The sequence below is a fragment of the Crocodylus siamensis genome, chromosome 2 (assembly GCF_052110815.1).
Source record: "Crocodylus siamensis isolate JL-2025a chromosome 2, ASM5211081v1, whole genome shotgun sequence".
NCBI classification, from domain to species: Eukaryota; Metazoa; Chordata; order Crocodylia; family Crocodylidae; genus Crocodylus; species Crocodylus siamensis.
In genome coordinates this window covers 66,576,227-66,602,496 of record NC_143396.1, presented here as the reverse complement: position 1 = coordinate 66,602,496, position 26,270 = coordinate 66,576,227, and the positions used below count along the sequence as shown (strand labels likewise).

General features: G+C 43.2%; 1 protein-coding gene and 1 long non-coding RNA gene across 11 annotated transcripts in view; one reads left to right on the top strand and one right to left on the bottom strand.

Moving 5' to 3' along the window:
- LOC149870353 (uncharacterized) overlaps positions 1-26,270 on the top strand; it is a 66,790-nt gene that overhangs the window by 16,926 nt on the left and 23,594 nt on the right. For 4 of the 5 annotated variants that reach the window (XR_016440717.1, XR_016440718.1, XR_016440716.1 and 1 more), the window contains one exon: positions 23,432-24,945. This is a non-coding gene — a long non-coding RNA (uncharacterized LOC149870353). The remainder of the gene's footprint in view (positions 1-23,431; positions 24,946-26,270) is intronic. The other variant, XR_016440719.1, reaches the window with a different exon arrangement.
- SORBS2 (sorbin and SH3 domain containing 2) overlaps positions 1-26,270 on the bottom strand; it is a 405,698-nt gene that overhangs the window by 373,704 nt on the left and 5,724 nt on the right. The gene's annotated exons all lie outside the window — the stretch shown is intronic.

Below are 26,270 nucleotides of genomic sequence, written 5' to 3'. Positions count from 1 at the left end.
AGCATTCTACCTAGACAGTATGATAGTCTAGATCAATAAAACTGCAAATGTTCAACTACTAATTTTTATTATAATATACTGAGCTAATACTATCAAATTGGTTAATTAATCTCACAATAAAGATTTCCTAGAGTAATATCTTCCCATGCATCTCCTAACTTATACATCATCAGGCCCTAGATCACATGTCCAGTCAGTCTTTGTGAGAAAAAGCCTAGTCAAACAGGTATGTTCATCCCATCCTCTACAGAAATTAAGACTTTTTAAAATACTCTCCCTTGACATATTTATACAAAATAGTTTTAGTTATAAAAATGAAACAACTCCCTACCAAATGTAGGTTAAAAATGTAGATAAAAGGATATATTCTTAAGGAACACAGTAACACAGGACTGGGAAGGGCCTCCTAGTCCACTGTGTTTGCAGGGCTTATAAGAACATTCACTTAATCAAAATGTGGCAAAAAATGCCCATATAGGCATTCACATTCCTGGCCATCAGGAGAACTGCAGAACCTATACTGTTGATGCTCCACAGCATCATCTCTGGAAGTTCTCAAGGAAAGCTAAATGCAGAGGAAAAGGCTCAAAGCCACACCGACCATGGACTCCCTCTCACTTTGTCCTGGGAATGTAGAGCCACAACATACTTTTCACAGGTTCTACTACCAAAAAAGCCAGGAGTCAAAGCCAGAATTTTAGACAAGCAAAGAATCAAGAAACTGTCAAATGTAAGTGCCACACTCTTTGTCCAGACAGCCTGCTGCTGCCTGGGGCAAGTTTTTAAAGGGTGGAGTGGGTTGGCTCTGTTTTCCACAGCCTTAGGGCATTCCCCTGTTAGGGCCAGCTGCTCAGGGCATAGGTCTGAGTTCATTACAGGTATAGCTTGGCTTGTAAATAATACCAGAGGTACTAACTCAACAGAAATGGCTAAGTCTGCCATCACAGAAGGGTCTACAAGGTGGATTCCTGTCCTGTTCACCAGATAAGAAGGACTTTATCTTGTCTACAAAGAAAGAAAAGGGTAAGCAGTGCAGACCAATCCAACTGCACGGTGATCTGTGAGACTGACTCCCCCTTCCTGGGGCAAGTGGATTTTGGCATGAGCCATGGAGATTTAGTGTGGGCAAGGCATATAGTCTTCTGGAGGACCATACTATTGCCTATGGTACTTGGCGTGACTGGATGGATGTTGCACATGGTGCTGGAAATTGTGTTGCCAAGAAGTTGCTTTTGTAAAGAGTTTGTTTCTTTGCAGAACTCTCATATTTTTTTCTGTGAAAAAAAGTGTTTGAATGGCTGCATGCAAGATTTTCACTGTGCTGATAGGGTATATTTCTCAGTAGAAATGTAACGTGTTCATGGCCTTCCAGCAAAATTTCTTGGTATAAACTGTAAGTGTATGATTTGGCATGTTTTTACTATTAGATTTCATGCCATTTATTATACTCTACTCCACAAGGTCACGTAATTCTTCCTGTATAACCCCATCATTCTCTGTATTGGTAGTACCTCCCAATTTCATGTCATCTGCAAATTTCATAAGTATACATCTTATTCTTGCACCAAGATCGCTAATGACATTTTTTTACAGAATGGGTCCAACGACTGTTCCCTGAAGAGAAATATTTAATAAACTCTTTCCAATCTGATAATTTCTGCTTCTGGTTTATAGTGACTCTTTTAGCCATCTCTTTATGTACCTCACAATTAGAGTATTAATCTAGTTTCTTCCAATTTAGTGAATAATTCCCCTTGAGGCACAGTATCAAATGCTTATCTAGAAAGTGAGTCATGTCAGAATATTAGGTTAGTCTGACATGAGATACTTTAGATAAAACTACGTTATGTTTTGTCCTGTTTTCTGTTTACCTCTAGATACTTGATTATTCTTTCATTCAATATTACACAAAGTCTTTGAACAGATATTGAAATTGAACTAATCAACCTGAAATTGGCTCGATCAGTTTTTCCAATACTTCCAATTTATTTTAGGCCATATCTAGGTTACCCTTGATTGCCGCCTCATCCTCTAAATGACCTCACTTCTTCCCACCTAGTTCTCTTTTTATTCATATAACTGAAGAACCTTTATTTTAGCTTTCTTTGCAAGGTCTGGTTCAGCTAAGGCTTTGACCTTTCTCACTTAATTCTGCACCTTCTGATCTCTGAAAGTGACTACTTTTTACCAAACATGAATTTTTTTCCATTCCTTGTAGACCCTCTGCTTACTCTTAATATCCTTTGCAAGATGATTATTCAACCAAGTAAGTTTAAAGCATTCTTTATTAATTTTTCTTCTTTCTTAGGATGCAGGCTGCAGACAGTTTTTGCATTTATTGAATATAATTCCATGACTCTTCTGCATGTAAGTCTTGGGCTCCCTAATCTAATCTACCTCCCTAACTGATTCCCTTTGTTTCTTAAAGTTTGCTCCTCTGGTGCCCAGAACCCTAATTCTAGACCTATTCTTTTCTATCCTGCAATTTAGGTTGAACTGAATCAAATAATGATTGCTCAACCTTATATTTCTACAATCCAGTGTTCTAAAACAGTGTTTCTCATCCCATGGTACACATACCCCTGGGGGTACACGAGTGCTGCATTTTGGTCTTTGCCTCTTTGGGCTGGAAGTTCCAACCGCTGTCCCTCCCGCCATGTCCGGCTTTCACTTCCCAGTGTCAGTGTGCCGAGGAATAGGGAGGAAGGCCCTGTGCTTTGACCCAGGCTGTGGTGGAAAATGTGGGACTCAGCTTGCGGTGGCGAAAATGGAAGTGTCACAGTGGGACACTTTTGCTGCATCAATCGGCAGGAGGTACATAAGGTACCAAAGGTTGAGAACCACTGTTCTAAAAGGTGGTCACTATTTACTAAAATGCAATCTAAAATAGTGTTGCTTCTCATTAGTTCATGAACCATTTGAAAAAGAGAAACTGATTATCTCATCCAACAATATCTGTGGCCTACCATTATTGGTTGCCCTTGTTTCACTTCAGGAAACTGAAAGGCTCCCATAATTAAATAATTTCTACTCTTATGCAATTCATCCATAAGCTTAGAGCAGGAGTAGGCAATTATTTGGGCCTGAGGGCCACTTGGGGAGTTTTGGTGAGCTGTTGTGGGCTGAGTCAGTCTCCCCTTCCCCCCGACCTATGATCACTCACCAAAACACCCTAAGTGGCTCTGCCCTGCGTCCTACCCCTATGCTGTCACTGCCTAGTGATCCTGGTCCTGGCTCCAGGGTCTCCATGGACACTGGCCCAAGACCCATGCAGGCAGGGTGCAGTCAGCTGGGCAGATGGGATGGGGCCATGGGCAGGCAGGGAGCAGCATCTGGGATGGGCAGGTGGGGCTGGAATCATGGGGCAGTGACAATGTGGGGCTGGGTCTGCAGAACTGGCACTCATCATAGGGGTGAGGAGAACCAGACTGTAGCTTTGCCCCAGCCCCCAGCCACGAGATGTCACTGCCCTGTGATCACAGCCCTGCTCCCCTCCCACCCATTCTGCTCTTGGATGCCTCTTCCTCCACCTGTGGCCCCATCCCATCTGCCTAGCTGAGACCCTGCCCACCTGCTCCATCCAGTGCTCCTGGTGGTGGGTGTGGGGCAGATGAGCTGGGGTGCCCAGGCAGTGGGGCGAGAGCTGGTGACTACCAGAAAGTGGAGTCTGGTCACTGACCAGCCATGCTGCATCCTTGGGGGTGGTAGGATCGGTTTCACATGCCACAGCCCAGGCTGAACTTAGACCTGGGCCGAGTGAGAGCAACAGACCTGCTGTGGGCTGGAAAAAACCCCTTGGTTTTATCCATCCCACCCAAGCCATATTTTGCCCACCCATGGCTTAGAAAGATTTCTTTTCATATCCAAGTCTGAAACTGAGACTGGAAATCCATAACAGACCTCCAAAACAGTTCTATGAAACCCTATTTACTGTTTCAGTATTTACTGTGAATTTCTCCCCAACACATTATGTTTTGTTAATGCCATCACATTTTATTTCATTACAGTCTTCTACTTTACTGATACGTGATACTGGCCCACTACACTTATCCTTATTTCCAGCGTTCCCAAGCAGCTAATTTCCTTTCATGGTTGTATTCCATTCATGACTACTATTCCAGCATGTTTCTGGTACTACAATATCCAGTTTTACATCCCACACTAGGAATTTTAGTTCCTCTGTTTCAGCTCCCAGATCCTCTAGGCTCCTTGCATTGGTGTAGCAACATTTCAGTTGTTTCTGTCTGGCCTTATCCAAGTTACCAGTTGAAATACTTTTAGTCAATTTATTGATGGAAATACCTGACTGGCTTTAATTTTCATCAGTGTTGGAACTGGCCATTTCCTTTTCACTCTCTAATATACCTTTTTGAATATCCACAACATCGTGTAGATTATTCCCTTCCTGCTTTCTAACTATTCTTCATTTGGAAAGTCTCCCAAATTTTTCCCTGGGTTTTCTAATTTAAGTCTCTTTTTATTAATCATGCCAACTTTGATCCCAAAATGTTATTTCCCTGCTTACTCAAGATCAGCTCATCCCTTTAGATGAACAGTTGTTAATTGGAACCATAACTATCCAATCATTCTCTAGCATATCTTAAGCTCTCCACTGCTTTAATTCAATTGAAGTAAATTGGTCCTGTGTGTTTTCAATTGCAAGTCATTTAAATTGATTTTGGTAAAACAAATATAAAGTGTAAATTGTTAAAATACCTAGAAACGTGTAATGTCTACCAGTGTGATGCACCTTTTTAATATGATTGCAATTAAAATGTTTGTATGTGCCAATAAGTAAAATGCAATTATCTCCTGTTCCAATTATCAGAGAGAAAGTGAGGCATTTGGTGTCCTATTACTGCATTACAACTTCCTTACCTTTTCAATGATGGCAACTGAACTTCTTTTTCATAAAATGTGCATGTGCCATGGGTGCAGAAGGACAGGCATGAAGCAACTTAATCTGCTTGGATACTTCCTATTCTACCACCCACTAAATCAAAAGGCAATATTTAGAAAAAATGCAAATAAACATAGCTGATTTCAACAGGTGAGTCAGCTGTTTCTTGTACTTTAAGCAGAAAAGATGCAAGATCTTCACCTCACTAGTATAAGCCATGAGTAGTCATATTTAAAAATTTGTAAGCATAAGTGAAAATTATATCCTAAATTCTCCATTTTTAATCAGGTAAAAGGATAATTCGTCCTAATATAGACAATATGTGGAATTTCTAAATTCAAGAATGTTTCATTAAAACTAGGAAAACAGACTTAGGTTCAGATCCTGTTCTACCTAGAAGATATTCCACAAGTACAAGTACACGATAGGCTCAGGAGAGTGATGCTATTTAACTGTGAAAGATGCATATAGTTGTTCTCTCAATCCAACCTTCAGCTAATCATATCAGGATCCAGCTCTTCACAGGGGGGCATCTACCTTATAGACAACAGCATCAATGGTGGTAGCAGCAGCGCCTGTCTTTTGCCCAATCTAGAGCTGGGAGCAGCAACCTATAGCCAGCCTTTGGAGCCATTTGATCTAGCCTGTGGATGTGGGGCTTCAGTGGCCTTTGGCAGAGCATGGGGCTGGTTCTTTCCCTGTCCTGCTGCTGGAAAAGGCAGTGGCAGTGACCGGTTCCTAACACCCACCCATCTGCAAGCCTGTGGCCCAAATTGGATCTATCTGGCCCAGATCCTTAAACAGTTGCAGGCCGCTGGTCTACAGGTTAGGGCACCTGTCCATGAAGTGGAAGACCAATGCTCAGGGGGATTGAGCCCAGATCTCTTACTTCCCAAGAGATTATCCTTAAACAGTAGGCTGTGGGACAAGCAGGCCTAATAGCATACTCCCCGCTTCATGATGAAAGTAGGCCCATGGACATCCAAAAGTAAACAAGTCATGTGCTCAGAAGGAGCACAAACTGAAAAGAGCCCAGTAATGTAGGCACTGTCCTGAGAGGGACAGAAAAAGCTTCCCCCAGTGTCCATTATCAAGGCTGTCTCCCACTCAGGCAGAGCTATCTCCACTGTTGTAATAAAATCTAGGGATCTTATTTAAGATTGCAATTGAGATGTACAAGGAATCTATGTCCCTTAGCAGCCTTGCGGTTGTTTCATGGCATGGAACAGAATTGACTTTAATGATTTAGACACAAATGTGTGTCTTAGATCTCTTAAGGCGTGTTCAGACATACATGGATATTTGATTCTCTGGAGACAGATAGTGGTGCCAAACCTTGCACTGCTGTCCCCTGTCCCCAGGGAATGCCCATGCCATGCATACTTTGGCTCACAGCAAGTTGCCTGGGGTGGGGGACGGGAGGCTGGGACCAGCACGGGGCAGGCCCCAGCAGCCTTACCTGAGGCCCTGGGGACCTCCTAAGGCTGCAACCATGGTGATTCTGCTGCACACAGCCTGGCCGACAGCCACAGCAGAGCTCCGAGCAGCCCAGCTCCACTTTTTAGCAATGTGCATTGGCTGAGTGTGCATTGCACTGGAGTTTTTTTCCTCACAGTTTGTTTTGACCATTTAAAAAATAAAATATGTATATATATCTATATCTCTCTCTCCAGGGGTCAAAAAAACCTGAGGGAAAAAAAACACCTGACACTGCACACTCAGCAACACACCCTTGCAGCGTGGAGAACACCGGACTGTGTGGTATATGGTGCTACAAATATGTTTGCAGTGTCACATACTGCACAACCACAATCATCTGGACACACCCTTAGGGTGTGTTCCCACATGCGGGGGTGTTACTTATTTACATATGGATGCCACTACAGGCTGTATTACCCCGCCATTTGCAAGTTCATTAGGATATTGTCCTGTAAAATTTAATCGGGATTAAGCTGCTATTTTTCTATGGGTTGAAATAATTTTCTTGGTTTTTTGAGCCATTATACTGTAATTCTAAAGGAGAGATACCATTTTCTATTAAATTCCATTAACTTTTAAAAATAATACTGTATGTGGTAATTTATCATTTTCTCTTAAAAATTCTATCATTTTTGCATAAGAGAGCGGAAGGCAAAAAATCTTCAGTAGGTTTGCCTTCCCTCCCCTGTCTTCTGAGGGACTGCTCATTCCCAGTATAGCTCTACAGACTCCAAACCTGTGGTCACAAAGAAGAGAAAATACACTTTTCTCTTCTAAGGGCAGCCCACTTACAGATGAAAACTCTTCTCTGTGCAAAGTGGAGCAGTCCTAAGAATGAACTGAAAATCCTCACTCTGTTTTACTCAGGCAAATCTATATCATACTTTGGTTTTAAGCCTAGATCAAGTAAAGGGATTTAGCACTAAACCCATGTTTTAGACACGTGATTCCCGGGGTGGAATCCAGAGTTAGTCAAGTAGGCTTCTTATTACAGTGCAAGTGGAGAGTTAGGAACCTCCGATTGCAATAAAAAAACTGTATGCCGAGCAGGGAGCTGAGATACAATTTAGGCAGATAGGCCTAAAGGGGTGTTCATATTCACTCCTTTGTTCAGCCTTCCCAGTTGACTAAGATGCAGTCTAGGTTCCCAAGTCTTTATTTAGATATAGTAGTTTTTTTAGATGTTTAGAAAAAAGGAGGTCACACACCCTTCTAAATTACTAATATTATGGTTTAGACGCCATAGTTTGAGAAACAATTATATTCATGAGCTAAAAATATTGTTTATCTAGCCATATAACTGATCTAATAATTTTTTTAGGCCTTTTCATTATTTGTATCAAGTCTCTCACTTCAGGAAAACAAGGCTGCTGTATATAGGTAATTAATGAGACATATACACTCACACAGATTGTTCTCAGTACCGCACTAGATTAAATAGTTTTCCTCTACTGAACACCTTGAATGCCTGTATTCACGTGCTCAAATGCCCTCTCTATAATCCCCTTATTGTCTTTAAAAGCTCAATCAATGGTGCAGAAAATTAAAATAAACTTTATTACTGAAATTCACCTTCATCTAATGTTTCCCTCAGAACACCTAGTAGCAAAAAGACAGTATGTTTTTTAACATTATAAAGGATTATTTTAAAAGTACTGTAAGTAAACATCTTTTTACATGAAACTAAAAATTCTAAGCACCATCAGTTAGTGGTGAGCCTATCTCTTGATGCTGATAGAACTAATTCTTCTGTGATAAATGTAATCTTGGCTGATATACCTGGAAATGGATAAGGGAACAGAGGAAGCTGCTTCATCTTAAGCTGAAGAGGCAAGACTCCCTAGTTATGGGCTGTTACAACTCATAGTCTGCAGTAGCATAACTAGGATGGGGACAAGGGCAAGAGCCATGGGATGAGGCATAAGCAGGGCTTGTGCCCTGGGCAAACACTACAGGAGAGCAGGGCAGGGGAGAGGAAAGAGGAGGGAAGGCAACACACATGCAGGATCTGAGTGTGGGGAAGGGCAGCTTACCTATACCAGGAACTCCAAAAACAGTCCCTGGCTGTATGGCCGCTGCTGCCACTGCTGAGTGCTTTGCCACCCCAGCTCTTGCTCTTAAAGTAGTAGCAGCAGCAGGGTGTTTGTCCACCAATAGCTGCTTCTACAAGAGCAGTGTTGTTGAGCTGGTTTTGCTGCTGGGGACTCTGCGGGGGTGAGGGAAGATACTGATACTGCTTCAAATTGTTGTCCCGGACTGGTGCCCCTCTCACCCACATGTGCTTATACTACTAGCCCTGGGCACTAATTCAAAGGGGTATCAGTCTGCACCCCAGCATCTGCAGCTAGGCAAAACCCTTTCAGCAAGGGTTTTTGTCATCTCAGAAACAGAAAAATCCAAATTATATTCTAAAAATCAAACTTCTACACCATTCATTAATTTGATTTCAAAAAATATTTTTGTCCTGATTTACATGTGTTTGTGTAGTGTACATAGACGTGATTACACAATAACTTAAAATGAAGTCTTACTCTTGTATACTGTGGAAGGGTGGGGGGAATGGGGGTGGATATAGGTTTGTAGGGGGCTGTGGGAGTTTGGGTGGGGTGGTGGCTGTGTGTGGGAAGGTTTGCATGGGGGTGGATAGGTGTGTGGGATGTGGGTGTGTGGTAAGGGAGCATGTGGGTGTGTGGATGGGTATGGGGTTTGTGGGGGAGGGTGGCTGAGGTGTGTGAGGAAGTGTGGGTGTGGGGGTTTGCATGTATGGCAGTGCAAGGGGGCGTGGGTGCATGTGTATGATGGGGGTGCTTGTGGGACTTACCCTATGAACACACACTCACACTTCCTCTCCTTCCCTTATTGCACACACATACACACAGTGTGCTTTGCCCAGTACACACATACACACACACACACACACAGTGTGCTTTGCTCACTCCACTCTCTCTCTCTCTCTCCTTCCCTCATTACTCTCTCTGTCTCCCTCTCCCTCATTGCACAGATGGACATACACCCCCTCCACACACCACTCCTGGCACAGGGGTACCAGTGTGGCCCCACGTTCCCACAGTCCATCGATGCACCCGGGGCTATGTGGTGCTGGAGCAGCCCCATGCAGGGAAAGCAACTGCAGGCAGAGGCTTCCAGGTGGGGTGGGGCCAGGCTGTCCTTTCTCCTGACTCCTGCCAGCTTCCCTTGGGTCCTACTGCCCCTGGCTCCTGACATCTTTGAGACCAGCTTTAATTTTCTAATCTTCTTAGGGGCCCCACAGGCCAGATAGAATGGCCTGGTGAGCCAGTCTTGGCCCACAGTCTGTATTTTGCCTGCCCCTGAGTTAGTGCAACCCATCTGAAAATGATACACGGTAGTGCCTCCTGCCCTGAGTCCCCATGACTGCCAACTTTTTTTAAAGTCATGGTGAGCCATCAGACTGCACACATTCCTATTTCCTCTTCACTCCTACAGCTGAGCTGTGCCTTTCTTTCCCATTTCCAACTATTCCTGTTTTTTCACCAGTCTTAAATGTCTGGAAAACATCACTAAACAGGGCCCCAAATAGTTTACTCAGAATCCCTCTGTTGACCCCTCTCTCAGCCTGCAGCATATGATTAGTGTGGCCCTGCCCTCTACAAGGTGGATCTGGACCAAGTTTCCCTATACCTCATCTGCATATACTTTTTTTGAGGATCCAAAGACTTGTCACAAGGACACCCAGTTCTAGTCATGAATGTGGCTAATTAGCATGTTGATCCTTTGTAGCAGGTATCTAGAGTATACACAGACCAGCAGGAGCAGTACTGAACTCTTGGGCCACCTTGGCTTGAAATGCTGGTGACTGCTGGGCCCAGCCCAAGGAACCATATAGGCCTTTTGGTTTGATCTAATGCAGGGGCAGGCAATTATTTCAGGTGGAGGGCTGCTTACTTAGTTTTGGCAAGCCATCGAGGGCCGCATGACAGGCAGCCAGGGGCAGATAAATACTAATTTTCTAAATTTCAGGGGGGCCCTGCGGGCCAGATAGAATGGCCAAGCAGGCTGCATCCAGCCCACAGGCCACATCTTGCCCACCCCTGATTTCTAATGTGATGCATAGTGGGCATTTCTCCATGAGATGTTTATTGTGCAGTTGACTAATTAGACGTGCAGTAAATGTCTCAGCGTCTACACTTACAGCTCTACTAGGCTGGAGTAAACTAATCTATTCCACAGCAGGATAGTACTTGTACTTACAAAGTAAAAATTCTCTGCAGCAGCACATGTATAGATGCTGGAGGGTGTGGATGGGGCATGAGGGTGGGGGCTTCCTGCTAGCTAGCTCTGTGCTAAAGAACCCTTGTGTCTCAGCTAGCCCCTCCATAGAACATTGAGCCTGGGGGAGTGGCCCCAGTCTGGCAGGCTGATTTTTTGGGTCCCCTGCCAGCCAGGGATGCTCTACCCTAGCTCAATATGCTGTGTATGAATAAACTGCAGAGTTTATTTCTCTGGAGTTTATTACTCCCAGATGCACATTCAAATGGTGCTCCTGGGAACAATAAACTGCAGAGTATTAAGCTTTGCAGTTTATTCATGCATCATAATTGTAGGTGTAGGTGTACTCAATTTTTACTTGTCATGGGGTACCCCCAAAATTTTGAAATTACCCCACTCTGAGGGCAGTCTGCCCCACTCTCACCTGCAATACTTTGATGTTAATAGATATATATATTTTGAGAGGCTGCCCTAATCTTACTATAATGACCACCAGACTTATGGTTGTGGCCTTATTGGCTTATCACATGGATTCATACCTCCCCTACACCATATCCCATGCCTTGCAGATGACATCCTTACAAATGTTCAACCAATTGCTGATACAGCCCCTCACTGGGTCTTCAGACCCCTTGGCTTCTCTCTCAGCCCCACTCAGGTTGCCAGACCCCTCAGTCTCTCCTCTGGCCCCTCAGACATCTCAGTCTCATGCAACCACTACCTGGGCTACCAGGCCCCTCAATCTCCCTCCTGGCCCCTCCATGGGCTGCCAGGTCCCTTCCTGGACCTTCATCCTAGACACATCTTGTCCTCTCTTTTTCTGAATTCTCTCCAGGTCCTCAGGCCCCCTCTCACTGGGCCTCTGGACCCATGTGGTCCTGGCCCTTCCTGGATCCACCCTGGGCCTCTGGACCCACATAGTCCCGGTCTTGCCTGGCCCCTCATGGGGCCTCCATACCCCCATGGTCCACATGGTCTTCCCTTGCCAAGTACTTTTCTGTTGGGGTGTGCTCCCCTAGCCTCCCCCTTCTATGAGGTAACCTACAAGGAAGTGGGAGCCGAGGCTTTCCAGTGCCCATCCTCAACTTTGCCAGGAGTAGCCCTTGTGTGACATTTCATGGAGGCTGCTCCACCATAGGCAGCCCCACCATGCTAAACAGCTCCAGTAGGGTGCAGTTTCAGATCTTACTGAGGACTGGTATTCAGGCCTACCTGATCTTACGTGTCTCTCTCTGAGTTTCCTTTAGACGTCCCACACCCCTCCTGGGCTGCTAACCACTGGGCCCCTTGGCCCTGCTTCCATCTGCACTCTGAATCTTCCATCTCTGGCCACCAGCTCATTCTCAGATCCCTGTCCTTGATCCTTCAGACAGCCTAGCACCAGCCATTGTCATCCTGGGCTGCTTGCTGCTTGACGCCTTCCTCTCAGCTGTGCTCACCCCCTGCAAAGGGACCTTTGGCCTCTCCTAGGCCCTGGCCCTGCTTCCAGGCCAGTCAAAACTCCAGGGTCCTGGTTCTAGCAGTCTGTCATGGTGACCCTTTAGCCCTTCCTGGCCCCTGGCCCCTGCTTGGACTAGTTGAGGTTCCCAGGGTCAGTGATCCCCCTCTGTGGATGCACCCTCTTGGGCCCCTCCATGAATCATTCCCTCTCTCTGGGCTCACCCAGAGCTCCCCATAGATTTTTCTTACTGCAGCCCTCTTTCCTTCTCTGGGCTCATCTGGGCACATTTCAAAAAGGTGAAATGCATCAATTCTGGATGAACTAAATCTATTGGTACCCCTAGTAATTTGCCTATGCAAATTGCTACAGGTATGTTTATTTCAAAGTCAGTGTTTTCAAATTTGCCTGGTAACTTCCATGTGCTTAGAGAGAGCAGATTTTGACAGTAAGTGGGGGAGGGGAGGGAGAAGGGCTAAAGAGAGAGGAAGTTTGGGGGACAGAGAGGAGCCACTGACCTCCCTACTCATCCCCCAATTTATCATCCCTTTTGTAGTAATGGAAGGGGGACAAATTCAAGACAAACCTCCAATAATTAGGTTGTCTTATATTTGAACAAATACAGTATTTCATTCAAACACAGTTTTGATAAATCAGTATTTTCCATGAACAACAAAGAAAGTTTTGTTGAAAAATTCTTAATGAGTTTTAGTTCTATGTGGATACTATAGTTAATTTAAGATGAGCCAATAAGTAATAGTGGCCTGAGTATAATTAGGTTCAAGAGCTCTGCTTGACAGGTCTAGTTAGGTTTGGAAAAATCCTTCCAGAATTTTGAAAGCTTGATGTAGCTGACAGAGGTTACCATTCAGTCTTAGCTTATAGCAAATGTCCAATTAAAATAAATAAAAGCAAGAGACATCCAAAATCATAAAAGGTAGCCTGAGACCAGTGGTGATGCATAGGGGGTGCACATGCACTCCCTGTGAACACTGGCGCACCCCCTGACAGCCAGCAGTCTCTGCTTAGGTAAGGGGGCGGGGGGGGGGCAGGCAGGAGGACCAGGGCCCCTTCTGTGAGTGCCAGCTGGGAAGTGGGGGCACCAGAAGAAGTGCTGCTGGCACTTCTGGGAGTGCCGCTCATGCTTTTGAGTCAGTGCAATTGACCACAGGGGGACTCCCCCCACCCCGGGTCAGTGTGATGGGGCTGCAGGGGGGTGGGGGGTGGCATGGGCCCCCCCTAACTAAGGAGGCACCAGTCACCCATGCCTGAGACCAAAAAAAAGATGTTAACAGCTAAGTAGATGACAATGAAAAAGTATAATATGACAACGAAAAAGAGCTAAAAGATACGTGGGCTAAACAAGAAAAAAACAGCAAGTCATGCTGCTGGTAGATCAGTTTACTTATTGCACCCAGTTCACCTCAAAATATCAGACATGACTTTGACAGTAAAGAACAAATTCTGATACTACTAAGGATCTGTGTTTTGGGGTTTTCGCTATACCATTCAACTATCCATTGCACAAGCTGGGTTACAAAGGGTACAATAATGATTCCATTATTGCCACGTTAAGAAGAATTCACCTGCAGAAGCTTTTAAAGTCTTGTACTAAATGATTCCTCTTCACAATCTAAGAGACTCCCAGTAAATAATGCTTGAAGCTGTCAATCAAATACACACATTATGAGTGACAGGAAGTGTTATAAGTCTTAGTATAGTTTGCCTCTGCTTTCTTTAGATCATCCTGATTAATTTAAATAACACTTTCACATTTTTCATATGTTCTAGATACAGTGATCGCTCACCATCATGCTTTGAACAAAACAGAGCTTCTTTCAATTCTCCTTTTTTTAACAATACATGAATAGGTAAGATAGAAATCTGAACTAAAGCCAATTCCCACCATTTCTGATGTTAGTGCAAGTCTTGTGTACTGGATAATTTAGTGGAAGACTGTGAAGATCAATTTACTGTAGAACAGAAGATGTTCTGTCTCAGGATCTGTGTAACTTCATTAGCACTATGTCTTTGCCATCCATTACACACCTATGTGGAATGAAATTGGAGTCCAACAGTGACAATAGTGCTGAAAGAAGTGTACTATTTTCAGTCAAGGAGTTTGTAACAGATCCTTCCTTGCTTAACAGTAGTCTGCAAAGTCCCTGCACTGCTATTTCTACCTTTTTATATAGTCCCTGATACTTGAAACTCAAAGAACCATAGAAAGTTGGTACAAAGTGACATGTGTACTAAAAAACTATATGCAAGACAGGTATGAAATATTTTAATAAAATCCATTAAGAGACAGACATAGTCAGGTTAAATTTTTAATTTAAAAAACAGCCAAAACATCAGGCATCCATACAATGTTACTGAGAACTCTTTAGGGTATTAAAATATATATAAATATTCTCATCCTAATGTATGCTATTAATGATGTTTGGTCAATGAGACTAAACAGTTGTTCTTTTGTTCATAATTAGTTTTAATCATTATCACATCCTCACTTTCATATGTTGGAAAGTTGCTGGGGTATTTGCCCAGCAAACACTACCCAGAAATACTTATATCAATATTTTTATTGAGATCAAGTTTATAAAAAGCTTGTTTTTCGAAATCAATACTACATACATACTTTCCTAGTCCTTCTTGGTGTAGGATCTCAGCAGCCATATATTTTAAAAGAAGAAAGTGAATGCTTTGTACTTTGAAAAAAGGCCATAAAGATAGTTTTTGGTTGGTGGATCTAAAATGGATAGAGGCACCTGCCTGTATCCCTGAGCTAGATGGTTATGCTTTGTGGGGGCAAGATTAGAAACACACATCCCCATCCATAGACTTTTTTACTGACTAGCTCTAGGGAGTTCCATATGTGACATGCTCTCCATTTTGGATTTCATTCTAAGGCACTAAACTCTCCCCAGGCATTGTATTATTAGCACAGGCACCTAACTAGGGCTTTTGGATTCCAGCTACCTTAAAGTTAATGTTGCTGCATCTGACATTTAGGTACCTAAATTCTTTACTGTACCTATCCTGAAATTACTTTTCTAAGGTCACTTTAGATATCTGGAGCTGAACTGTGTTCTATCCACTGTATCTCTTCTACCTGAATTGACCATACAGTGACCTTTTTGCATGTTTATTAAAGTGTAAACATTAGGGCTGTACAAAGCTTCAGTCCCTGATTCAGTTCAGCAGAGATTTGGCCTGATTTGGTGGCCAAATCTCCAAATCTGAATAGGACCTTTTAATCTCTCCAAATTGAATCAGAACCTTCTGGATCGATTTGGAGAGATTTGGAAACATTCAGAGATTCAGACATAGAGATATCTTTAAATATTTTTTCTACATACCTCTAGGTTGCAGGACATCATAAGTGCTGTGATGCTGAGGCACATGGAGCATCCCACAGAAGGGGATAAGTACAGGGGGTAAGGAGGTGCTCCCCAGTGCACTCGGCAGCAGACCTGGAAGTGGACCAGAAGCAATTCCGGTCCACTTCCGGGTCTGCCGGGGTGCGCGTAGGGGGCCCTCCCTGTACCCCTCTGACTCAGTGACTGGTCCCTCCTGGGTCTGGGGGGGCAGCACTCAGGATCCCCCTGCACCTGATTGCTGAGCCAGCAGGGTGTGGGAGAGGCGCCCCTGCGTGCTCCCTGGCATACCCGGAAGTGGACTGGAAGTATTTCCGGTTCACTTCCAGGGTCGCTGCCGAGCACATGGAGGGCCCCCCTGCACTCCTGTGGGATGTTCCATGCACCTCAGCATCACAGCAATCACAAGCTGTGCTGATACCTCAAGGTATGTAGAAAAAACTTTTAAAGCTGTGTCTATGTCCGAATTGCTGATTGTCCAAAGCAGCATCAAATCTTCAGATTCGGATTCAGCCAAATCAAATCAGGGACAGTGATTCAAATCAACAAATTGAATCATTGTCCCTGATTTGGGCTGAATCCAATCAAATAAGACCCACTTTGCACACCCCTAGTAAACATCCTTATCTAACCGAAAGCATTGCATATTCTTATACATCTGCTCTGAATATTTGTTTATAGTGCTTCCTTTAAACAGTATCCAATAAATACTGGATGAAGGGACAGAAATTCATGGGAGAATAAAATGCAAGTGAATAGTTTTAAATAGGAAAAGTCGTTTTTGTTGTGCTTTGTTTTGAATTTGTTGACCCAAATGAGTTACTAGCTATGATCTTAAGGTAGCTTGGAGCAATCCTGAAATATGCCAATCATATCCGTTCATGTAGCCGTAAGAGAACTTTTGAGCCCAAATGGATTGTTGTGTCCCTTCATGGAAAGAATAAAGAAGCAACATATTTAATTTAGAAAACAACATATTATTTAATCCGGAGAGGGTCAGGGCTTAACGTAAAAGATGATGTATTTTTAAGTTGCTTTGCATCGTACAGTGGTGCTAGTTTATCCAACAGCATTGCTAACAATCCTGGATACTAGTACTTACCCTGCTATCGCCTACTTGCAATCTGAAAGATTTTGTAATGGAGACTAAATTAATGAAGAAATTCTTGAATCTCTGAAGGATATGTAAACTCTGTGCTTTGGGGAATATTATTTACTGAATTATGGCCATTTTGTTTCCAATATCATGCCTTGTTACTATTTATAATAACAAAGGATATTTTATTAAGATACTTTTTTATTTATAATATCATGATGATATTTATAACCTGTTTACAACACATCCTTAAAGGAAAAATGACTAAATATATAGTGAGGGTACAATATATTTACTATACTGCTGTCTTAGTGATTATTTTAGCTTAATGTACTGCTACTGCAGTGATTGGGGCTATTTATGAAGAATATTAATTTAGTTTGTTTTAAAGGAGTTTGAGTCAATGGAACAGCGGCGCATATACAAAAAGGTATTTTTCTCTTCATTTGGATCTCATAGCAATCTCCAACACAGTACTTTTAATGCTTATTTGTGCTGCAAAAAAGTAAGTTACCCACTTACTTTGGTCTTTTAGAATATTTTGCCTTGATTTTAAGAACAGAGAGAATCTGTGCTTCTTCAACAAGATAGTCCCAGATCTCTCATTTGCTTCCATCTTTCCTACCTTGTCAAAGATATGACCTCCACAATGCTGTAACATGCAAAAGTCATGCTCCATAGCTCAAGATTAATAAATATTAGTCCACTTTCAATAGGAAGTATCCAAAGGGCTAGGAACTGATTAAGAACACCACATTTTTACTTTCATCATTATCTCTATATAATTATTTGCTTGAATTATATTTTAAGTAAACAACTGAACATTTCAATAACCTAATCACAAATGGCCTACATAGGCACCTAGAATACTGCAACTTATTGAGATACCCTTTTCTTAGCTTCTTTTTTTTGGTAATGTAATACATACTTACACTCTCATAGGATTAAATTAGGGGTGTTTAACCCCTGGCCCACAGGCCAAATCTGGCCTTCAGAAATTTGGTGAGAGGGGAACAGTGGTAATTAATACTGCCATCTCCCTGCACTGTTAAGTTCTGTACTGCTGGGTTGGGGTCAACCCCCCCTCCCCCACTGGATTGGTGCTGACCCATGCCCCCCTACCCCCATGTGACTGGGTCAGGGCCAGGCCATGCCCTTCCACCTGAGCAGCTGGATTGGAACTGGACCATGCTCCCTCCCTATTGTGAAGTCAGACTAGATCAATGCTGGGGCATACTCCTTTTCTCCTCCCCCATGCAATCTGATTGGATAAGGACTAGGCCACAGCTACTTCCCCCATGCAGCTGGATCAGACTGGAGCTGGGCCATGCCCCCTCCCCCTGCATGGGTCAATCAGATCAAGGCCAAGCTGCATCCCATTCTTCCATGAGGTTGGACTGGATTGGAGCTGAGATATCCCATGCTTCCCTCTGTGAAATCAGATTGGGTCCCATTTTTCCCACCCCATGTGCCAGATCGAGCCCACCAGTTGGATCCAGCCCACAGATGGACTGGGCACTGCCCATCTGGCTTGCAGGACAAAAATGTTGAACATCACTAGATTAAATTAATAGAATGCTAAACAGCAAGAAAATCTGGACTTTATTCCTTGCTTTGCCACTGGCCTGGAAACTTGGACATATTGCTTTTGCTTTGTGCCTCCCTGTAACATGGTGATACTGACCTGCACCAAGATCTGGTAATGTAAATAGGTGCTTAATAGACAGTATTATTCTGTAATCAGTTAAATCAAATGTGATTGTGCAGAACTTTTAACTGGCAGGCTCGCACCAATGTTTGACTGGTACCTTTAACAGTAATAGCTGGAAACATTCTTATTGACTTGGGAGCTATTAATATAGCAACTTTTGTCAAGGCCTGTGAGTTTTGTGGATTTTTTGACAAACATGCTACTACAAATAGAGTTTGTCAACATTAAAAACAGAACCTAATTTCCAAGCTTGTAAAGCTCAAATTTAAACATTAGCTTCAGGCAGGAATGTCACTTATATGCCATGCTATAATGCCATGGAAAAATGTAGACTGCAAGAGAACTTATGGCTAATATCTAAATAACTGTATATTTCCTGTGCATCATACTGTGTTTTTAATCACTTTTAGGACATGTACAAATGTTAAGTTTCTACTGGTTCTTGTCATAGAAACCAAAACTGTGCAGATGTTCAAAGTTTTTCTCCTGGAGCAAAAATAGTTCTTCTGGGAGAAAAATAAGAACCAGGTATAAATTACTCCAGGGACAGCATCTCCCAGGAGACTGAACATCTGCACACTTTCCCTCAGCTTAACTCCTCCTACAGATCAGGAGATGTGAAGAAAGAAAAAGGCTCCCATATCTTCCAGAGACTGGGCTCAGCCTGATCAGGAGCTCTCTCACATAGGAGTTCCCAATGTAAGAAGCAGGCAAGGGCTTTGCTGCCACACTGCTCCCTCTGTCTGGCTGCTGGGCACTGGTAGCTGAGTGCAGGGAGTTGCACTACCCTGTGACTGCTTTCCCTCGCCCTTCCTCCCCCAGCTGCCCAGCTGGGTCTTAGGGGTAAGAATTTAAAAGCCAGCGGGGCTGGGAAACAGGATTGGAAAGGCTCTACCCAGGGTAGTGGGACAAAGTCCCTGCATGCTCCTCACACTTGAGTCCTAGGTTTGTGGAATGGGAGGGCAGGCGGGCGGGGGGCTTTGCCACAGGGCTCAGGAATCTCAGAGGCTTGGGATGGCAGAAGGAGCAGGGGAGAGAGGGTGGATGCAGATAGAAAGTTTGTACTACTTCTCCTGGGATCATTTCTAGCAATGCAAGTTTTCCACCACTAGAAATGAATATGTGTAGTCTTAATGTAAGCAAAGAGTTACTAACACATAAAAAACTCATTAGCAAATAAAAAAATCAAATCTTTGATTTGTCTTAGTATGGAAGATTCTTTTGAGAGGTTATGGTTATGTCAAAACTAATCTTTGATTGCTTCATCTGAAGACTGTTCTCTTCTCCTGACATCCTCCTCATTTGTCATAAGATACGTCCAACTAATGTAAGAGTTATTAATTCCATTTGAAGAGAATTTGCATTGACAGACCAAGACACCATGCTTCAGTACAGATATTATGATTGGCATTTAGACATTAGAGCAACTAGAAACTGATAAATATTAAGATAACCAGAAAACTACTTTTTGTTTCTAGATATTATTATAATAACTCCTGCTACTTCCATTCTCTCAGCTCTCTAGATGTTTATCCATCAATGCACTGATTAATAGTTAATTGGGCCTTATGTAAATATCAGGGATTCACATATCACAGTTCAGATACTTTTACAGGTCATTAAGCTAACAGCAAGTTAGAACTATTTTTTTCTTAAAAGAATGTATCAATCCTGTTTCTTATTATGATGTACCCAAGGTATTATGCTATAGTATCATTAAGGCTAAATGCACAGGGGGGGATTATACTGTATTTGAAGAAGGGGAAAAAAATAAAACAATTTAGCCCTATATCCTGGAGCATGCAGCACCTGATCTATTATCAAACAAAAGAAAGTGATTGTTTAAAACAGTACATAAGTCCATAGCTGATAGAGCTCTTTATCAGGAACATAAAAAATGTTTTACTGAAATGTGTATGCCCCTTGCCTTTGGTTTCTTTATTCATACCTGTTCTGAGAGGCTTGGTGAACATCAATTTAACATATTGCTATTTGGATGAAACATCTAGTTTCATTTATGTATTTCTGAAAAAAGATATGAAACTCAAACTTCAGGCTGTTTCATGTAAAGAAAATAGAACTATAAAATATTATAAAATACTAACAGGTGAATGAGATTTGAGAGAGAAAAACATGTACTACAGATAGTGTATATATGTACAGATGGATTAATTGCAGAATGTGATTATTGTTACTAAAGAATTATTGGAATTATTATTATTTATCCAGGTTGAAATGTTGGTCTAAGTTCTCATTTTGGATAGAGGCTTCCCTTGTGGCTAAATACTGTCTAAACAGTTGAGGAAATTAAAATCAAATTTGAATCAAGATGTAACAAATAAGAAAGTAATAAGGAAGGGAGAAAAGGGTGACAGAAGGTCATAGGGTCACATAGCGTACTTAGGTGCAGATACAACTCCTTATGTGCAAGGAATGTCTGTTATGTACCAAGCAATTCACAGGCATTTGAGAAGGAGAGTCACTGCTTCAACATGGTAATTCCTCCATATTTAATCAAAAGTTAATAATTCCAAAGCAGTTGGGTAGATTTTTTTAACATAGTAAAATAAGATCAGCTACTCTGAAAAGCTAGTTAGCCTACCTATCTTTGATTAGCTAACTAAGGTTACTGTTAAATGTAGGTTTCAGGGAGAGATTTGTAAGAATGGGAGGAAATCTGAAGATATTTCATTGCAAATCATGATAAGAAAGGCAACTGAAAACATGCAAAGGATATATCAGCAGCTAGTCATACAATAGGATAGGGAGAAAACTTAACCTTCTGGGTCTTATAAAATGGTAGGGTGAAATGTTGCATCTACAGAGCTATTCATTGTTACATATTTGAGTGAGTGGAACACAACTTTTGAAAACAATTACTGAATGAGTTAAATGCATTTTAAATTTATGTCAAGGCTTAGAATCCACCTACAGCAATATTTCAGAAAGATAACAAAATGAAGAAAAGGAAGGTTCTTAAGGGTTAAAAGTGGATGCATTTGATATATACACACTGATGTTACAGAAATGAGTAAGGGCCATATCAATTAATCCATTGTCTGCCAAGGTGGTAGGAAATAAACCTGGCTCTTATGATGAGAACTTCTACAATCTTTTCTCCAATGGCTGATGAAGGGTGTTTGTGCCCGAAAGCTTGCAATTAAAGAATTTTTTTTTGCAAAAATCTTGTTGGTCTAATAAAAGATATCATCTCTACTATGAGTTCTGATTGGCTCTTACGAGGTATTGTGGAGTTGAAACATACCTTCAAACTACTATGATACTATTATATCCATATCAAATCTATAGTCAGTTACTACATACAAATAAGTATTGAGTTCCAGCAACAGAGAAAGACATCAAAAAATAAGCAATGCCATTCCTCCTACTGTGTCCTGTATTTTCAGAGGCATTAATGCAGTAACACTAGATATATGCCAAGTATGTAAGAATTTGGATTTAAATACCTTCACCTTACATACCTTTGAAGTTGAATAGGGTTGGTTTACTTGAATAGGATCCCTTATCTTGAATATCTTGGTGTCCCCCAAGGCTCTGTTCTTGGACCTGTACTCTTTAATGTCTTCATAAATCATCTGGGCACTGGTGTCAAAAGTGGACTGGCCAAGTTTGCTGATGACACCAAACTTTGAGGAAGAGTCTCCACACTTGAGGATAGGCCAGTGATCCAGGCCGATCTCGATAGGCTCGCAAGGTGGGCAGATGAAAACCTGATGGCATTCAATATGGAGAAATGCAAGGTTCTCCACCTCAGGAATAAAAACCTGCATCACACTTATATGCTCGGCAATGCTACACTTGCTAGCACCATGACCGAAATAGACTTGGGGGTCATTATTGACCACAATATAAATATAAGCCACAAATGCGATACCACAGCTGGCAAAGTGAACAAAACTCTGGTTGCATCTACTGATGCATATGAAACAAGACCCAGGATGTCATCCTCCCTCTGTACTCAGCCTTAGTGAGGCCGCAGCTGGAGCACTGCATCCAATTCTGGGTTCCACAATTTAGGAAGGACGTGGAGAAGCTTGAGAGAGTCCAGAGGACAGCCACACAGATGATCAGAGAGCAAGAGAACAGGCCTTATGAAGAGAGGCTGAGAGCTATGGGACTCTTCAGCCTGGAGAAGTGTAGGCTCAGGGGTGACTTGGCGGCAGCCTATAAGTACATAGGGAGTATGCATCAGGAACTGGGGAAACACCTGTTCACCAGAGCACCCCAGAGGATGACAAGGTCCAGTGGTCACAAACTCCTGCAAGACCATTTTAGATTGGACATAAGGAAAAAATTTCTTTACTGTCTGAGACCCCCAAGGCCTGGAACAAACTCCCTCCTAGAGGTGGTGCAAACACCTACTCTGGACACTTTCAAGAAACATATCTTGCTGGGATCCTTTGACCTTAGATGGCTTCCTACCCCTTGGCCAGGGGGCTGGACCTGATGATTTTACGAGGTCCCTTCCAACCTTAATATCTATGAAATCTATGCAATCTTCACCCCAAAGCTCTGAAAATATGTTTTATTTTGTAATACTCTGAAAATACGCAGCACTTTATATGTTTATGTATCCTATGTGATTGAGTACATATACTAATAATGGGAGAATGTTAAAAAAAACATTTGAAATGCAGGATCACATGTTATCTCTGATACAAGTCATGTAACACCAAAGAATTTAATATGTGTTTGAAAGGTCAGGATGGGAAGACTCCCAACTACAATCACAACAACAACAATAAAAATCAGAATGAGCAACTGGTTTTATAAAGAAGAGAGATCACCTATGAGAAGCAATTCCCATTAAACTGGGGAGTAATGGAAATTTAATAGGGAGATGACAAGTAAAACTTTATAAAAGAATTCTTCAGCACTTGCAGTCCTTAGAAGTAAGAATCTATTTCAGCTAGGGAAAAATTGGATTTTCATGGGAAATCCTATGATTTTGAAAGTTTTTCCATTGTGAAATTTCTCATAATGACATTAGATTCTAAAAATATGTGGCTTGAAACATTTTTTGAAGTTTAGACTGGTTACAGTTATAACAGTGCTAGAGATATAACAATGTGAAACCAATTAAGCTTAGTTTGAAAAATTCTAGATGAAAAGACTCTAAAAAAGATATTGTGTCTAAATTAAAATTTTCAACATTTTGCAGGATTCTTTGTTTTGATTTTCTTCATAAAAGGAAGTTTTACACAAATCAACATTTTTTCAAAATGCTCTGAAATACCACTTTGGCAAAAAAAAAAACCTCAACCAAAAAAACAAAGCAACCCCCCACTCCAACAATCACTTAATCATGTAAATACTAATACTGAGGCCATAAAATTAAGACACCAGAATATGACCAAATGAAGATGCTGACAAAACAGAACATGGACAGTATGATGACCACAGGGAAACCAATCAGTGGTACCCAGGAATGAAGAGTCATTAGAGGTAAGAAAAAATACAAAAGGAGGAATTTCAGAGTAGCAAAGGGTCCCTGAGGGGGGAACCCAGGGCCACCATGGACAGGGGGTGCACCAGCAGCCCATCTCACCCACCCCACAGTGGGGGGTGTAGCCTCAGCCCTCAAGCTCTAGGTTGCTGATATGTGACATTCAAGAAAGAACCACAGGGTGAAGCTTGCATACTGGCCAGACATACCTTTCCTCTGTGACAACCCTAGGACTGGTAGATATAGAACTGGGGTAGGGAGAGGTATTTTGTTTCCCTTGCCCGCATTATTTTTATCTGCTATCACTGTGTATCAATAACATTTGCCTATTATCAAATGGCGAGGTCGTGGTCAGTCTGAGGATTTCAGTCCACCTGAAACAAGATATCTGGGTCAAAAATCCTGTGCCAAAACCCATGATTGGTGTGATGCTGGTTTACATACACAAAAACCCACCATTTTTGCACTATCATAGCACATTCTACATAGGGCTAAATCAGTTTGGAAGATGGCACAGATTAAAAAGATAGCTTCCCACTTTTGAGGCTGGGTATATGGACTTTCCGCACAAGCTGAAGGAGGCAAGAAGGCCAGGAGGAGGAAGCGTCACATGATCGTCATTGGTGACTCCATCCTGAGAGGTACAGAGGGCCCCATCTGTCACCAGGACCTCTCAGCACACGAGGTCTACTGCCTACCTGGAGCGAGGATTCAGGACGTGACAGGGATGCTCCAAACCGTAATCCAGCCCACCAATTATTACCCCATGGTCCTAGTCCATGTGGCACTAACGATGCGGCCAGGAGGAGCCCTGATCACCTGATGGAGGACTACCACACTCTGGGGTGCGTGCTGAAGGAGATGGGCGCACAGGTGGTTTTCTCTTCTATCCTACCAGTGAGTGGACGAGGCAGATGGCATGAAACGTGCATCTCAGAGACCAACTGGCGGCTACAGGAATGGTGCTTTGAGGTGGGCTTGGGCTTTGGCTTCCTCAGCCATGACCGGCACATCACAATGAGAGACATGCTGGGATGGGACGGGCTCCACCTTTCCCCTAAAGGTAAGCGTGTGTTCTCTTCTAGGCTGGCGGACCTCCTCCGGTGGGCTTTAAATTAGGCTCATCGGGGGAAGGGGTAGACGAGGGTGGAGGAAACATCAGACTGCCAGACCAAACAGCACCCACAACTACAGCCCAGCCCAGACCACCCAGCGAAGCAAATAAACAGGTAAGAGATAGGGGCCAGGGTAACGCTGGGACTAGGGGGTCAGTACACACATCTACAGGAGGCCACAAATGCCTCGTAGTATGGGTAACAAGCAGGAGGAACTCACCCTCCTGCTGGCTGACACCAGCCTGGACATAGTGGGGATTACAGAAACGTGGTGGGACTCAACGCATGATTGGGCGGTGAATGTCAAGGGCTATAGGCTGTGCAGGAGGGACAGGATAGGAAAGAGAGGTGGGGGCATGGCTCTCTATATTAAGGAGGAATACACATCCTCGTCAATTAGTAAGGAGTCAGGGGAGGGGCACTCTGAAGTGCTTTGGGTTAGGGTACAAGGCAGTCGAGGGGAAAGAGACTTAATGGTGGGAATCTACTACAGACCTCCCAACCAGGGAGAGGAGCTTGACCAGGATTTCTTGGGTCAGCTCACAGAGGTAGTGAAGGCTAAGGATGTGGTAGTCATGGGGGACATGAACTTCCCGGACATCTGCTGGGAAGAGCAGTCAGCCAGGTCAGATCATTCACGTAGGTTCTTAGACAGAGTGCAGGACCTCCATCTAACCCAGGAGGTGCACAGCCCCACCAGGGGGGGTGCTTTGTTGGACCTAGTGCTGGCCACGGGTGATGACCTGGTGAGGGGGCAGCGGGTGCTTGACCACCTGGGCAACAGCGATCATTGCCTGCTGGAATTCACCATCCAGCGCAAGGTGGCAAAGGCATGCAGTAAGGCAGTGGCCCTAGATTTTAAGAGGGCAAACTTCAACAAGCTAAGGAGGATAGTTGGAGAAGCACTGAGATCCCAGAGGGGAGGGGAGCCAGGTGTCCAAGGTGAGTGGTCGCTCCTTAAGGAGACAATCCTCCAAGCCCAAAGGAAGGTAATCCTGATGAGGATCAAAGGGAGCAGGAGAGCACACAAGCCTCCATAGCTCACCAAAAGCATCCGGGAATGTCTTCTTGGTAAAAAGGAGGCTTACACCCAATGGAAAGAAGGGGTCATCTCCAGGGAGGACTATTCTGCAGTTGCTCGGGGATGTAGGAGGGTAGTTAGGAAGGCAAAGGCAGAGATGGAACTGGGACTAGCTTCCCAGATTAAGGACAATAAGAAGTCCTTTTTTAAATACATAGGAGGTAAAAAGAAGGTCCCGGGTAATGTGGGGCCCTTGCAGGACACGTTGGGAAACTTGGTTGTCACACCAGACGACAAGGCTAACTTGTTTAATGATTTCTTTGCCTCCGTCTTCCTAAGTAGGGACCAGAACAGCCACCTCCCTGCTGGGCCCCCCCTCAGGCCCCGGGGGAGGCACACCTAGGCCAAGGATTAGCGA